We start from the raw sequence: 14,841 nt of genomic DNA on the forward strand, positions 1-14,841 counted from the left end.
TGCACTTGGTCTCAACTGAGACATGTATGTTCTAAATATCTTTGTTTCAGAAATTTAAAGCCAAGGTTAAATTCTATTGAGAAAACACAATGCATAGCCGAATGGGGAGATTCCAAATCTGAACCATTCGTTTGCTTATCTCCAAAGCCGTTCAAACAGCAAGATCGGCTAGAAAACAAGAAGTATACCTTCAATTCAAGCATGTGTGATCAAATATTTGATTTGTTGCTGAAAAATAATTACATTAAAATTCTCGATCACCATGTTAAGCCATCAATCCAAGGACGAATGTATTGTAAGTTGCATGATTCGTCCAAACATAATTTTGAGGATTGCAACATGTTTTGGCAAATAGTTAAATCGGCCATTGAAAAAGGACGATTGAAGTTTGTTGAAACACCAAGAGATGACCAGTCTATTTCGATTGGTCCTGATGGCAGAAAGTTTTTGCATCGGTTGCTTCAAGCCGATCCATTTGAAGAGAAGGTAAAAACTACAGGTGATGGGATCAAGCTTTCAAGTAAAGAAGTTGTTGAAGAGTATAATGAACATAATCTTGAGGGAAAGAATTCCATAGAAGCTACAATGGAGACGCCAAGGATTGGGAGGCAGCAATTAAATCCAATGATCGATGAAAGCAAACCAAAAGAAAACAAAGGCCGAAATAAGCGCAAGTGTAAGAGATCAAAAATCACCTTCGCTGAACTATTGGATAAATATCAAAAGAAGAGTGAAGAGAAGAATGCTTATCGGCTAAATCATGCAAAGAAACCAAGGTCACCCCCAAGGCGCAAATATGAGGATCGGTATTGGCAAAGTGATAATTTTAATGCAACATATTCATATCCTTATTTTGGGTCGCCAATGCCAATGCCGTGGATACCTCCCTATGCTCATATAGATACATATTCATCATGGGACAGGTATAATACAAGGGCACATTCTCCATCTTATTCTAGACCATCTCACCAATACGATGCAGCTCCAAGGAGATCAACATTTGAACAATCACGCATCAAAGACGTTTCAATCATAAGGAATCGGTCCAGAGATCAAGAAAGAAGAAAGAGGTGGTAAAGCAAGTTTACCGTGTGAAAAGAGATGGTCATAAGTGTGCTGCTTCAGATTTGATCTCAAATAATAAAGAGCCAATTGAAGTGTTGACATTGGCTACAAAAGGCAAAGAAGTGAAGCAATCAATTGATAAAAATCAGAGTGCCAAATCGGAAGAAAAGAAGTTGAGGGTGCACAAGGCCCAAAAAGAGTTGCCATTGGTTGAAATAAAATCATAGCCGAGATGCCCACTCGGTTTATCATATTGGCAAAAGAAGAAATTACAAAATCTTAGTGCACAAGAGCTGAAAAAGAAGAACATGGCATGGGTTCCCAAGAAGATCAATCAACATAAAATTGGTGTGCATGCTTCTATTGCAACAAGTACAATAAAAGTGAAGAAGGAAAATAATGAAAGCAACAAACAATTAAGCCGAAGGTTCCAACATGTTCGGTCTACACATTATCCATATTCTTCAACTATGCCATTGACGCCTATGCCATGGAATTCGTCATCAGGTATGATTGGTAATCCTCAATGGTCTTATTTTAATCCATGGATGCCATATAATTTCTTACATCATGAAAGGGTATTACCAAGTCACTATACATTTGGTTAGCTACAAGTTTGTTGCTGATCCAAAGGGCCGAAATACTTGATTTGACTTTTCGTTTGTTTGTTTCGGCTATATGTGCTTTGACCGAAGTTTACATGGTAATGGCCGATATTTACCTATCGTCCTAAGAGTATGTTAATGCATGGCCGGTGTAGTATTCTAACATCGTCCTTAGTTCGATTGGGGAGCGATACAAGTACTATGGAGATTATGTTTTGATAGTTGAATTCATAACAATGACCATAGTATTGGTGTTGTTTATATATCTCCATATAGTGCTGTTCTGTGAAGCCCCATGCCTCTTAAAATATTTATTGCACAATAATCAAAGCTGAATACGCAATATTATTCGGTTTGGAACTTTTGCCATATGTGCTAAACATATTGAGGCTTTTGGTGATTTATTATGAATAGTGCAACAAATATCCAAGGGTCATCAATGTTTTGACGAATCACTTATAGTTTATCTTGGGGAATGTCAAGATGCAAAATTTATCTTGGGTTGCTTTAAAATTGTTCATATATCTAGACATGACAATTTGAGAGAGTTGGCACAGCAAGCATCCGGCTACTATGTTAACCATGGTATATTGTATTTCTATCAATAGCCGATTCTAGGTTTTGTCAACATAGGTAAGGCCAAACCGAAGCCCACCGCTTCGGCCACTAATGAAAATTTTATGCAGGCGAAGTAAGGGTTGGAGGAAGTTCATTCTTAATTATCTGCAAAATCCTAGTGAAAGGGTGAACAATATGGTTCGGAGGATTGTTTTGATCTATGGAACCTTATCACCGGATTGTTATTGAAGTTGGGAAAGTTTCACCCAAACTTGCATCGAAATATTCACACAAGCAATGGCCGATATAAACTTATCATCCTAAGCATATGCAAAATGGCCGATGGAGTGTTGACATCGTCCTTAGAGCAAGCTATGTGCAAGTTATTTTTCGGCACACAAGGTTTGCCGAAAAATAGGGGGGCATGTGTTGACACCAGATATTGGCACGGTCAAGAACATATTTAAAGATGGCCTCAAATGGAGAAGTGATCTTCATGAAAGATTTCCGTATTGTTGATATGAACATATTTGAAGTTTGGGTCATCGCCGTACGATTTCATCTCGAAGGCCGAAACTATGCTCAAAGTACTAAGATCTTATATTCAGAGTACAGTTTGGCCGATTAAGCCCTGAAGATGACCTCAGATGGAAAAATGATCTACAAAGATTGTCTTCGTCTCGTCGAGACGATCGATTTGGATATAAAAATCGTCCAAATCCGAGTTCATATGCAAAAGTTAGAGCAAATCGGAGTGCAGCCCTGTCACGAGGCGAAATATGGCGCGCCCCATCACACGCCATGTCTGATTGGTAGCGCGAGTAAACAGATTTTTTGGGCGAGCTATTTGACCCTTAAGATGACCTTTGATTAGAAAACGTTCAACATGAAAGTTGTTCGTATCGTCGAAACGGTCAAGATTGCTTTTGGACACGTTTCCATCAGAAGTCGTTTACCACCACAAAAAAGACCCGTAAGGTGCAGCCAGTTTAAACCAAACAGTTTTGAAAAGTTCGGACAAAACCAATCTGAATTTGACTAGGGTTTTGGACGTGAATCCAAGCCTTTTCCTTGCACGGGAAGTCCAGCCGCCTCTTATATACCTAAGTGGTGACGGCCGATTGAACAATACACAATCGAACAAACACATCTACTACTTTTATCTTTTATCTTTTCTCCTCAACCCTAGTTCTTCTTCTTCCTCATTCTTCGTCTGTTCTTCTTGTTGCAGGGCGGCGAACCTCGAGGCCCTAGGGGCGGTCAGGTCGACCTAGGGAAGCCCATAGCCGCCGCGCGCCCTGACGGGGTCCCTCCCGGGCGTGTGGGGTTCCGGGTCTACAAAAGCGTCCGCCGGATTGTCTTGCGTATCGCGCTTCCGGTGGGTCTCCTTTGACGTGAGCTGCGGTGCATCACCCTCGGCGTTGGAGGTACACGGTGACGTGTTCGTGTGCGAACAGTCTCTTGTGTCTCCAACACACCCAATACAATGGTAAATTGTATAGGTGCACTAGTTCGGCGAAGAGATGGTGATACAAGTGCAATATGGATGGTAGATAAAGGTATTTGTAATCTGAAATTATAAAAACGGCGAGGTAATTAATGATAAAAGTGAGCGTAAACGGTATTGCAATGACAGGAAACAAGGCATAGGGTTTATACTTTCACTAGTGCAAGTTCTCTCAACAATAATAACATAGATAGGTCATATAACAATCCCTCAACATGCAACAAAGAGTCACTCCAAAGACACTAATAGCGGAGAACAAACGAAGAGATTATGGTAGGGTACGAAACCACCTCAAAGTTATTCTTTCGGATCAATCTATTCAAGAGTTCGTACTAAGAATAACACCTTAAGACACAAATCAACCAAAATCCTAATGTCACCTAGATACTCCATTGTCACCTCAAGTATCTGTGGGCATGATTATACGATATGCATCACACAATCTCAGATTCATCCATTCAACCAACACAAAGTACTTCAAAGAGTGCCCCAAAGTTTCTACCGGAGAGTCAAGAACGTGTGCCAACCCCTATGCATAGGTTCATGGGCGGAACCCGCAAGTTGGTCACCAAAATATACATCAAGTGGCACATGATATCCCATTGTCACCACAGATAAGCACGGCAAGACATACATCAAGTGTTCTTATAAAAGACCCAAATCGATAAGATAACTTCAAAGGGGAAAACTCAATTCATCACAAGAGAGTAGAGGGGGAGAAACATCATAAGATCCAACTATAATAGCAAAGCTCGGGATACATCAAGATCGTGCCATAGAGGGAACACGAGAGAGAACACGAGAGAGAGATCAAACACATAGCTACTGGTACATACCCTCAGCCTCGAGGGTGAACTACTCCCTCCTCGTCATGGATAGCGTCGGGATGATGAAGATGGCCACCGATGAAGGATCCCCCCTCCGGCAGGGTGCCGAAACAGGCTCCCGAGAGGTTTTTGATGGCTACAGAGGCTTGTGGCGGCGGAACACCCGATCTATCTTCATATTCGATGTTTTTAGGGTACGTAGGCTTATATAGGTGAAAGAAGTCGGTCGGGAGGTGCTCGAGGGGCCCACGAGACAAGGGGGCGCGCCCAGTAGGTGGGGGGGGGGGCGCCCCTATCTCCTAGCCTCCTCGAGGATCTTCTGACGTAAACTCCAAATCTCCAAGATGATATTCTTCCCAAAAATAACGCTGCTGAAGGTTTTATTCCGTTTGGACTCCGTTTGATTTTCCTTTTCTTCGAAATACTGAAACAGACAATAAAACAGCAATATGGGCTGGGCCTCCGGTTAATAGGTTAGTCCCATAAGTAATATAAAAGTGTATAATAAAGCCCATAATCATTCAAAACAGATAATAAAATAGCATGAATTCTTCATAAATTATAGATACGTTGGAGACGTATCAGCATCCCCAAGCTTAATTCCTGCTCATCCTCGAGTAGGTAAATGATAAAGAAAGAATTTATGAAGTGTGAATGCTAGAGGTGCACAAGTTTGATCAATGAAAATTTCAATCACCTTTACTAGCATCATTATATGTCATAACAGTAGTTCATCTCATAAAACTTTTCACGAACTAGTAACAAGCAATTCACATGTTAAAGCATAGACCATAAACTTTCTTGAAAACTAGAAAACTTCATTCTTAGTCATCAAACAATTGCAATTCATCTTACTTTCAGGAAGAGTCTATGTCAGAGCTTTGATTTAGCGAACTTCACATACTCAACTATCATATAGTCTTCTACAATTCCTAACACTCACGCAATACTTGTGGTTATGAAGTTTTAATCAGACACTGAGAAAGATAGGGGCTTATAATGTTGCCTCCAAACGTATTCACCTTTGGGTGATGTCAACAATAATAGATCATGCTAACGTACATCCAGTTGGATATATATATATATATATATATATATATATATATATATATATATATATATATATATATATATATATATATATATATCAGGATCACCCCAACACAAAGTGCTTGCCAAAGGATAAAATGAAAAGGGAAAGGTGAAGATCACCTTGACTCTTGCATAAAGTAAAAGACATAAAGTAAAAGATAGGCCCTTCGCAGAGGGAAGCAGGGATTTGCAGAGGTGCCAGAGCTCGATTTTGAAATAGAGATAAATAATTTTGAGAGGTATGATCTCATTGTCAACATAACAACCAAGAGTTCCCAATATCTTCCATACTACATACATTATAGGCGGTTCCCAAACAGAATGGTAAATGTTTTTACTCCCCCTCCACCAACAATCATCAATCCATGGCTTGCCCAAAACAACGGGTGCCTCCAACTAACATCAAACCAGGGGGGTTTTGTTTGCAATTATTTTTGATTTCATTTTGATCTTTTTGATCATGGGACTGGGCATCTCGGTTAGCGCCACTTTTTCGTGAATGAGGAGCGGAGTCGACTCCTCTTGAGAATAACCCACCTAGCATGAAAGACACTGATAGCCCCTAGTTGCTACATGAGCAATTCAGGTATACAAAACAAATTATAATTTGAAGGTTTAGAGTTTGGCACATGCAAATTTACTTGGAACAGCAGGTAAATACCGCATATAGGTAGGTATGGTGGACACTCATGGCAAAAACTGGGTTCAAGGAATTTGAATGCACAAGCAGTATTCTCGCTTAGTACAGATATTTAGGCTAGCAAGGGGAGAAAGGCAAGCTCAACATGTTTGAATGATCCATGACAATATACTTTAACTGAGATGTGAGAAAACATAACCCATTACGTTGTCTTCCTTGTCCAACATCAACTCTTTAGCATGTCATACTTAATGAGTGCTCACAATTATAAAAGATGTCCATGATAATATATTTATATGTGAAATCTCTCTTTCTTCAATATTCTTTCATGAATTGTTCAAATGACTAATACAATGCTTGCTAACCATCAATAAATTTACAACTTCTACTTCTTAGATGTAAAGTCATTACTCCCCATGGGATAAGCAAATGAAACATATATAATTTCAGATTTATGACATTCAACTCATTAAACCATTTACTCATAGGATATAAGTGAAGCACACGAGTAAATGAACAACTACTCCAAAAAGATATAAGTGAAGATCAATGAGTAGCTACATAATTATGTAGCCATATGAAGACTCTCTCATTTTTTAAGAATTTCAGATTTTGGTATTTTATTCAAACAGCAAGCAAAACAAAATAAAATGACATTGCAAGGATAGCACAACTCATGTGAAGAAGCAAAAACTTAGGTTCAACCGATACTAACCGTTAATTGTTGAAGAAGAAAGGTGGGATGCCTATCGGGGCATCCCCAAGCTTAGATGCTTGAGACTTCTTGAAATATTATCTTGGGGTGCCTTGGGCATCCCCAAGCTTGAACTTTTGTGTCTCCTTAATTCCTCTCATATCATGGTTTCTCTTCTTTTTATCAAAGGCTTCATCCACGACAAACTCAACAAGAACTCGTGAGATAGGTTAGTTTAAACCAATGCAAAACCTTATCATTTTCTACTGTAACAAATTACTAACATTATTATTAAACATTTAATACTAAATGTCTCTGCATATTTAATACTCCTATTGTCGGTGTCAAACCCGGCGGATCTCGGGTAGGGGGTCCCGAACTGTGCGTCTAAGCGGATGGTAACAGGAGACAAGGGACACGATGTTTTTACCCAGGTTCGGGCCCTCTCGATGGAGGTAAAACCCTACTCCTGCTTGATTAATATTGATGATATGGGTAGTACAAGAGTAGATCTACCACGAGATCAGAGTGGCTAAACCCTAGAAGCTAGCCTATGGTATGATTGTTGTTCGTCCTACGGACTAAACCTCTCCGGTTTATATAGACACCGGAGAGGGCTAGGGTTACACAGAGTCGGTTACAATGGGAGGAGATCTTCATATCGTATCGCCAAGCTTGCCTTCCACGCCAAGGAAAGTCCCATCCGGACACGGGACGGAGTCTTCAATCATGTATCTTCATAGTCCGGTAGTCCGGCCGAAGGTCATAGTCCGGCCATCCGGACACCCCCTAATCCAGGACTCCCTCAGTAGCCCCTGAACCAGGCTTCAATGACGATGAGTCCGGCACGCAAGTTGTCTTCGGCATTGCAAGGCGGGTTCCTCCTCCGAATATTTCATAGAAGATGTTGAACACCAGGGTAGTGTCCGGCTCTGCAAAATAAGTTCCACATTCCACCGTAGAGAGAATAATATTTGCGTTAATCGGACCTGCTGACGTATTCCACGGCGTGACATCCTGCCATGGCTAGGCTTTTATTCATTTTATTGTTCCACCTCAGCGCGTTTAGCGAGGCGGTTTCCTTGGCATGTCTTGTCAAAGCAGAGATCATGTCCCCTTATTTCGGGATTCTCATCAATACAGGTGTGGGTAACCCAATCGCGCCATTAACCGCGGTGCTTGGGAGATAAGCGAGTTTTATTAGGCCGGTGGGGGGCTTGTAGTTTTGGCCGCCCATATAAGGGGATAAGAATCCGCCCTTTCCATTCATGCCTTCTTCCTCTTCTGCTTATCCGTCCCTGCGTGCTCGAGCTCCAACGCCCAAGCCCGCACTTCCCACCTCAACCTTCTCCAACCATGTCCGGAGCGGGAGGTAGATGGATGGCCTCCTCCGTCACGGAGGGGCAAATCAAAAAACTGAGGAAGGCCGGATACTTGTCTAACGACATCGCGCACCGGCTTCCAGATGTGGGGCAACTCATCCCCACCCCCAGGCCCCATGAGAGGGTTGTTTTTCTTCCCCATTTCCTCCGCGGACTGGGTTTTCCTCTTCACATGTTCGTCCGGGGGCTCATGTTCTACTACGGCCTGGACTTCCACGATCTGGCCCCGAACTTCATTCTCAATATCTCGGCGTTTATCATCGTGTGTGAGGCCTTCTTCCGCATCCAGCCCCACTTTGGCTTATGGCTGAAGATCTTCAGCGTCAAGCCGAAGGTTGTGAAAGGCCGACAAGCGGAATGCGGAGGTGCCATGGTGGGCAAGATAGCCAACGTCACCTCGCTCGAGGGTGCCTTCGTGGAAACCATCAAAGGGTGGCAATCGGGGTGGTTTTATATCACCAAGCCGCGTGACCCTAAGTGGGTGGCGACCCCCGAATTTTGATCCAGCTTCCCTACCCGACTCACATCTTGGAAAGAGACGGGCCCGTCGTGGGGCAATCCGGAAGAGGTGACCGGACTCCAAACCTGCGTCCGAGACCTGGTGACCAAGAAGGTCAAGCTTGTCAACATGGTCCAGGTCATGCTCTTTCGCAGGATCCTCCCGTGTCAATGACGGGACTTCAATTTGTGGGAGTTCGACCCGGCCCAGCACCAGACTCTATCCCGACTCTTTGAAACGAAGCACGAGGACGCCTGGAAGGTGCTTTTCAAGAGTTCCGAGGTCTCCCCTCCCGTCACCGAGGATCGCGGATTCTGCGCCAAACGTCAAGCCTCCGAAGTAAGCTTACATTTAGTCCCTTACGGGATACCCGAATTTCATAGTGTGACTTTATGTGGGATCTAAACTCCCGTTCCTTTGACAGGACTGGAAGAGGACATCCGGACAGTTTGACTGTCCGACCCCTTTGCCCGAAGGCCCAGCAGACGCACACTTAGCGAAGCTACTAGTTCCGGCACCTCACGTGGTGCTAGAGAAGAAGGCCAAGGAGGATGCCACGGGGACCCGAAAGAGTTCTCGGCACCCGGTGTCGTCGGATTTGCCCGACGACCCCAACGCACCCTCCGCCTCCGAAGACGAGGAGGAGGAAGAAGAAGAAGATGCCTCTCCCCCTCCAATAGGGGGAGGAAAGAAAAGAAAGGCCGCCCCAACTGGGGAAGCCGGAGGGTCCAAGAAGAGGAAGACCCTTCTGCCGGACTACGCCCCCGACGCCGAAGACGGCGGGGGGAATGGCCATCCAGGGTCAAGCCCCTGGCAAAATCGTAAGTGTCCAGCTACCCGAATGACTTATTGCACTCCTTTATTATTCAATAGCTTCTAACGCCGAATCTGATCATGTAGTCCGCCCAGAGCTCAGCTTGGCGATTCGTCGAGCGACTCTCTGAATTCGTCGGACGTGAATAGTGCTTCACTTCCGACGGCCTCCTCCCCTCTCCCTACAGACGATGCTGAGTTGGAATCCCGTAGGGGACAAAACCAGGAGGTGGTGGTCCTGGAGGCGCCACAAGGCGACCTTCCGGACTCCAGGCCCAAAGGGGGTAAAGCCCCGGAGGGATCTAAGTCCGGCCCCGGGCCGGACACTGCTCCGGAACCATCAGCGGTTCCAGAGTCCGACAGGCGGCGCCTTCATAAGAAGGGTAGGCCTACGACACCGGCGACTTCCGTCCATCCGGAGGCGCCGGACAATTTGCTGGAGGTGCTTAACGGCGCCTCCATCGACGAGGAACACCGCACTGTTATGAGTGCGGTGATTCAGAAGGTTCAGTCCGCCAAGAGCGGGCTGACGGAAGCCTGTACAAGCCTGTTAACGGGCTTTGAGGTATGTGTTTTAAAAACATATATATAAAAAATATTACTGCATAGACAGTAGCCCCTGATGCTCAGTTCAGTGTTCGGAAAGAAAAGCCGAGCTGAGGATCTAAAAAGATATACGCAGGAGTCTAATAGAAATATGTCAATATGGGAATGCAGGCTGCGCTGCTGACCTCTGCCGCACTGACTGCGGAGGTTAATGCATTGAAGGAAAGACTCAAGCGGTCCGAGAGCGAGCTCGGCCGTGCCAAGAAGCAGCTCGAGGATAAACAGGGTACATAGTACCTCCTGTAAATGTATATAGAAATACTTGGTTGCAAAATAATAACAGGACCAACGTTAATGTTGCAGGAGCCACGACCGAGGTGGCGACCCTGAAAGAGGCGGTCTCCAAGGCCGAAAAGAGTGCGGCCTTGGAGCGCAGCAAGTGAGAGAAGCAGGAGGCGTGGGTGGCGGAGGTGCGGCAAGAGCTCCAGTCTCTCGTGGAAAAACACGAGAGTTTGGAGCATGACTCGAAGACTCGAGAGTCCGAGCTTGCCTTGGCTCTTGAGAGTGCCAAGACCGCTAAGGCCGAAGCCCAGAAGGCCCTTCAGGAGATCGAGGCGATGAAGAAGATAGCGGCGGGTAAGGCATTCTTTATGCAAAGCAAAAATATAAAAGTTAATTATCTGCTACTTACCCGAATCCGGAGCTCTCCCGTAGTGTGTCTGATGCCGCCGCATACTACCGAGCCGAAGAGGGGAGCTCGACAGAAAAAGTGTTCTGGTCTCAGTATGCTGAGGCCAAACATCCGGTGCCCCTGAGCGACCAGCTGAAGCAGCTGGTCGAGCTCCACAAGGTGGCCGAACAGGCCATGAAGGGCCTCATAGCTCGGCTGTGGCCCGGAGAAGTCATGCCTGGGAGCTACTTCGGTCTGGTGCGGCGGCTGGTGGACGCGTGTCCGTGGATTGAGGTCGTCAAGCGCTCCGTTTGTATTGAAGGTGCCCGTCGGGCCCTTGCCCGTGCTAAGGTGCACTGGGGCAAGCTAGATGCAGAGAAGCTGTTGACGGACGCGCCACCGCCGGGCAAGGAGTATTGTACGCTCGAGATGTATTATAATGGCATTCTGAAGGGTGCCCGCCGTATAGCGGATGAGTGCTCCAAAGATGTAATTTTTGAGTAGACTCGCATTTGTTATCCTATACGCTGAAGCTTTGTTCATATGCGTTAAGCAACACTTGTTAATTTAAAATATTACTTTCTGTGCGGCCGTTTATCAAATCTGAGAGATGCAAGTCGTCGGCTTCGACCCCCATGCCACGAGTGATGGGGTGTTCGGGATAAACCTGAGCGCTCTTGTTCCCATTCTTGGGTCCATCTAGGGAGGCGTTCAACACAACGAACCAGGCCGTCGGACTTATAATGCTTTATCACTCTCACTTAGCCATAGAATTTTATAATTTTAAATTTTGGCGAAGCCCCTAGTATTCGGAAGACCGAGTTCGAGGCGCTATCCACGCCTAGGCCGGATAAGTCCGGTTCCTCGCTCGAAGCGGCATAAGTCTTTAAGGACTCGAAGAAACCTCGCGAACAGCGACCGGTCTCTCGCACTATCATGACAGTCAGTTTTAGCTTTCTCTACTGAGGTGTTAACCTAGCTCAACTGGGGCACAATCGCAGTAGTTCTCCCAGCGCTACCTTAGCCAACAATGCGGAATGTAAGGTACCAAAACATGGGAGCCAGGCAAACCCAACTATTGACCAAAGACATGATTCGGAGCCGATGCATATAGTGCTATAAGTTCGGGGTGCCGCACTCGTGAGAGTGTTCGGTCTTCTCACACCATGTTATGGGGTGTTGTAAGCCCCTGGTGTATTGTCCGCACCAAAGTGTACGGTTGCAGAATATCATGACTGAACATATTTGTATATAAAAATAGATAAGTACAATAATAGGTAAGAGTTATATATTGTTTATTAAAAAAGGGCTGCTGCGAAAGCAGGACGATACAATAAGTGCGGTAAGCGAGAGATGGGAGTATTTGACATATTCCCCTCCAAGGGCAAGCTGCGGGATTGTAAGTAAAACAGGTATTAAACTCGTTATAGAGACCACCTGGACTTTTGATGTGGCTTGCTCCCTCCCTGGCTGTTGCATCATGGGTTCGGCGAGTGTATTGCCGGACAGGCCTTCCGAATAGTTGGGTCCTGAAAGTGTGTAAAAAGGAAAACGGCGAAATAGGGAGCCCCTTAGTGCGGTTGAGCCGCATTCTGGGCATGCCGTTGTTGTGCCCCTCCCCTTATGCCCATGGTATCTCTAAGGCGTAATTATGTACGCGTGGTACCAGTATTGCCGTTTGGCGGGGGCTGGGGTTGGGGCCGCACTGCTATGTTTGCTCGGAACGTGCCAGCCGGATTTGTTGTAGGTTACTTCGGGCTCGCTTGACGTTGTACAGACATTTGACGCCTGGATTGGAGAACTGCCTTGAGAGGCTACTCTGTACTTCCGCCGCCAGGGCCGCCGTGTGCTCCTCCGTTCGGAGAGAGCGTTCGGTGTTTCTGTTTACCGTGATGACTCCGCGAGGTCCTGGCATCTTGAGCTTGAGATATGCATAGTGCGGCACCACATTGAACTTTGCAAATGCGGTTCGTCCAAGCAGGGCGTGATAGCCGCTGCGGAATGGGACTATGTCGAAGATTAACTCCTCGCTCCAGAAGTTATCCGGGGATCCGAAGACCACTTCGAGTGTAACCGAGCCTGTACAGCTGGCTTCTACCCCTGGTATGACACCTTTGAAGGTTGTCTTTGTGGGTTTAATCCTTGAAGGATCGATGCCCATTTTTCGCACTGTGTCCTGGTAAAGCAGGTTCAGGCTACTGCCGCCGTCCATTAGGACTCTGGTAAGGTGAAATCCGTCGATAATTGGGTCTAGGACCAATGCAGCGAATCCGCCGTGACGGATGCTGGTGGGATGGTCCCTTCGATCGAAGGTGATCGGGCAGGAGGACCATGGGTTGAACTTTGGGCTGGCTCTAGCGCATAGACGTCCTTGAGAGCATGCTTCCGCTCCCTTTTGGGGATGTGGGTTGCGTATATCATGTTCACCGTCCGAACTTGCGGGGGAAATCCCTTCTGTCCTTTGTTGTTCGGTGGCCGGGGCCCCTCCTCGTCATCGCTATGTAGCCCCTTGTCTCTGGCCTCGGCACTTAACTTGCCTGCCTGCTTGAACACCCAACAATCCCTGTTGGTGTGATTGGCTGGCTGTTCGGGGGTGCCGTGTATCTGGCACGAGCGATCGAGTATCCGGTCTAAGCTGGATGGGCCCTGAGGGTTTCTTTTGAATGGCTTCTTCCGCTGACCCAGTTTAGAGCCTCTGAATCCGGCATTGACTGCCGTATCTTCAGTATTGTCACCGTTAATGCGGCGCTTATGCTTGTTGTGATGTGACCTGCCGTTGTTATCCTTGGTATCCGAATTGCCGGGGCTCTTGGTTATGTTATTGCTACGAGCTAGCCAGCTGTCTTCTCCTGCACAGAAGCGGGTCATGAGCGTCGTGAGGGCTGCCATAGATTTCAGCTTTTCCTGTCCTAGGTGCCGGGCAAGCCATTCGTCTCGGATGTTGTGCCTAAAGGCTGCAAGGGCCTCGGCGTCCGGACAATCGACTATTTGGTTTTTCTTGGTTAGGAACCGTGTCTAGAATTGTCTAGCCAATTCCTCTGGCTGCTGGATTATGTGTCTTAGGTCATCGGCGTCTGGTGGTCGCACATACGTGCCCTGGAAGTTGTCAAGGAATGCGGATTCCAGGTCCTCCCAACAACTAATTGACTCTGCTGGCAGGCTGTTAAGCCAATGTCGAGCTGGTCCTTTAAGCTTGAGCAGGAGGTATTTGATGGTGTGTAGATCATCACCACGGGCCATGTGGATATGAAGGAGATAATCCTCGATCCATACCACAGGATCTGTTGTGCCATCGTATGATTCGATGTTTACGGGTTTGAAGCCCTCGGGGATTTGATGATCCATTACTTCGTCTGTGAAGCATAATGGGTGTGTGGCGCCCCTGTACTGGGCTATATCACGACGCAGCTCGGACGAGCTTGGTCTGTTGTATTCGGCCGGGCCATACTTATTATGTCCGGCATGACGGCTAGCGTCACATGAAGCGGGGCGCCCATGCGATCCATAGATCGATCTTGTTTGCCTTGCCTTATTCTCCAAGATGTCTCGCAGGTCTGTTGCGTCTCCCCATACTCTGGTATGTTTTGAGCGGTGTCGGGGTGCGGCTTGGGTTGAGGGCCTGAAGGCCTCTCTATCGTGGCCACGGGGTGGTCGATCGGGCGCATCGTACGCTGGTGATGTAGGTTTAGTTGCTTCCTCCTAAAGTTGGGGTAGAAGCCTGCGCTTTGGGTAGCCCTTGGATGGGCGTTCTAGTTTATACTCTTCGGCCGCCAGGACTTCGGTCCATCTGTCGGCTAGCAAGTCTTGGTCAGCTCTAAGCTGCTGCTGTTTTTTCTTGAGGCTGCTTGTCGTGGCTACGAGCCTGCGTTTGAAACGCTCTTGTTCGACGGGATCCTCTGGCACGACGAATTCGTCGTCGTCGAGGCTTGCCTCGTCTTCAGAG

This window comes from Triticum aestivum, chromosome 1B (genome assembly GCF_018294505.1).
Source record: "Triticum aestivum cultivar Chinese Spring chromosome 1B, IWGSC CS RefSeq v2.1, whole genome shotgun sequence".
In the NCBI taxonomy this organism is placed as follows: domain Eukaryota; kingdom Viridiplantae; phylum Streptophyta; class Magnoliopsida; order Poales; family Poaceae; genus Triticum; species Triticum aestivum.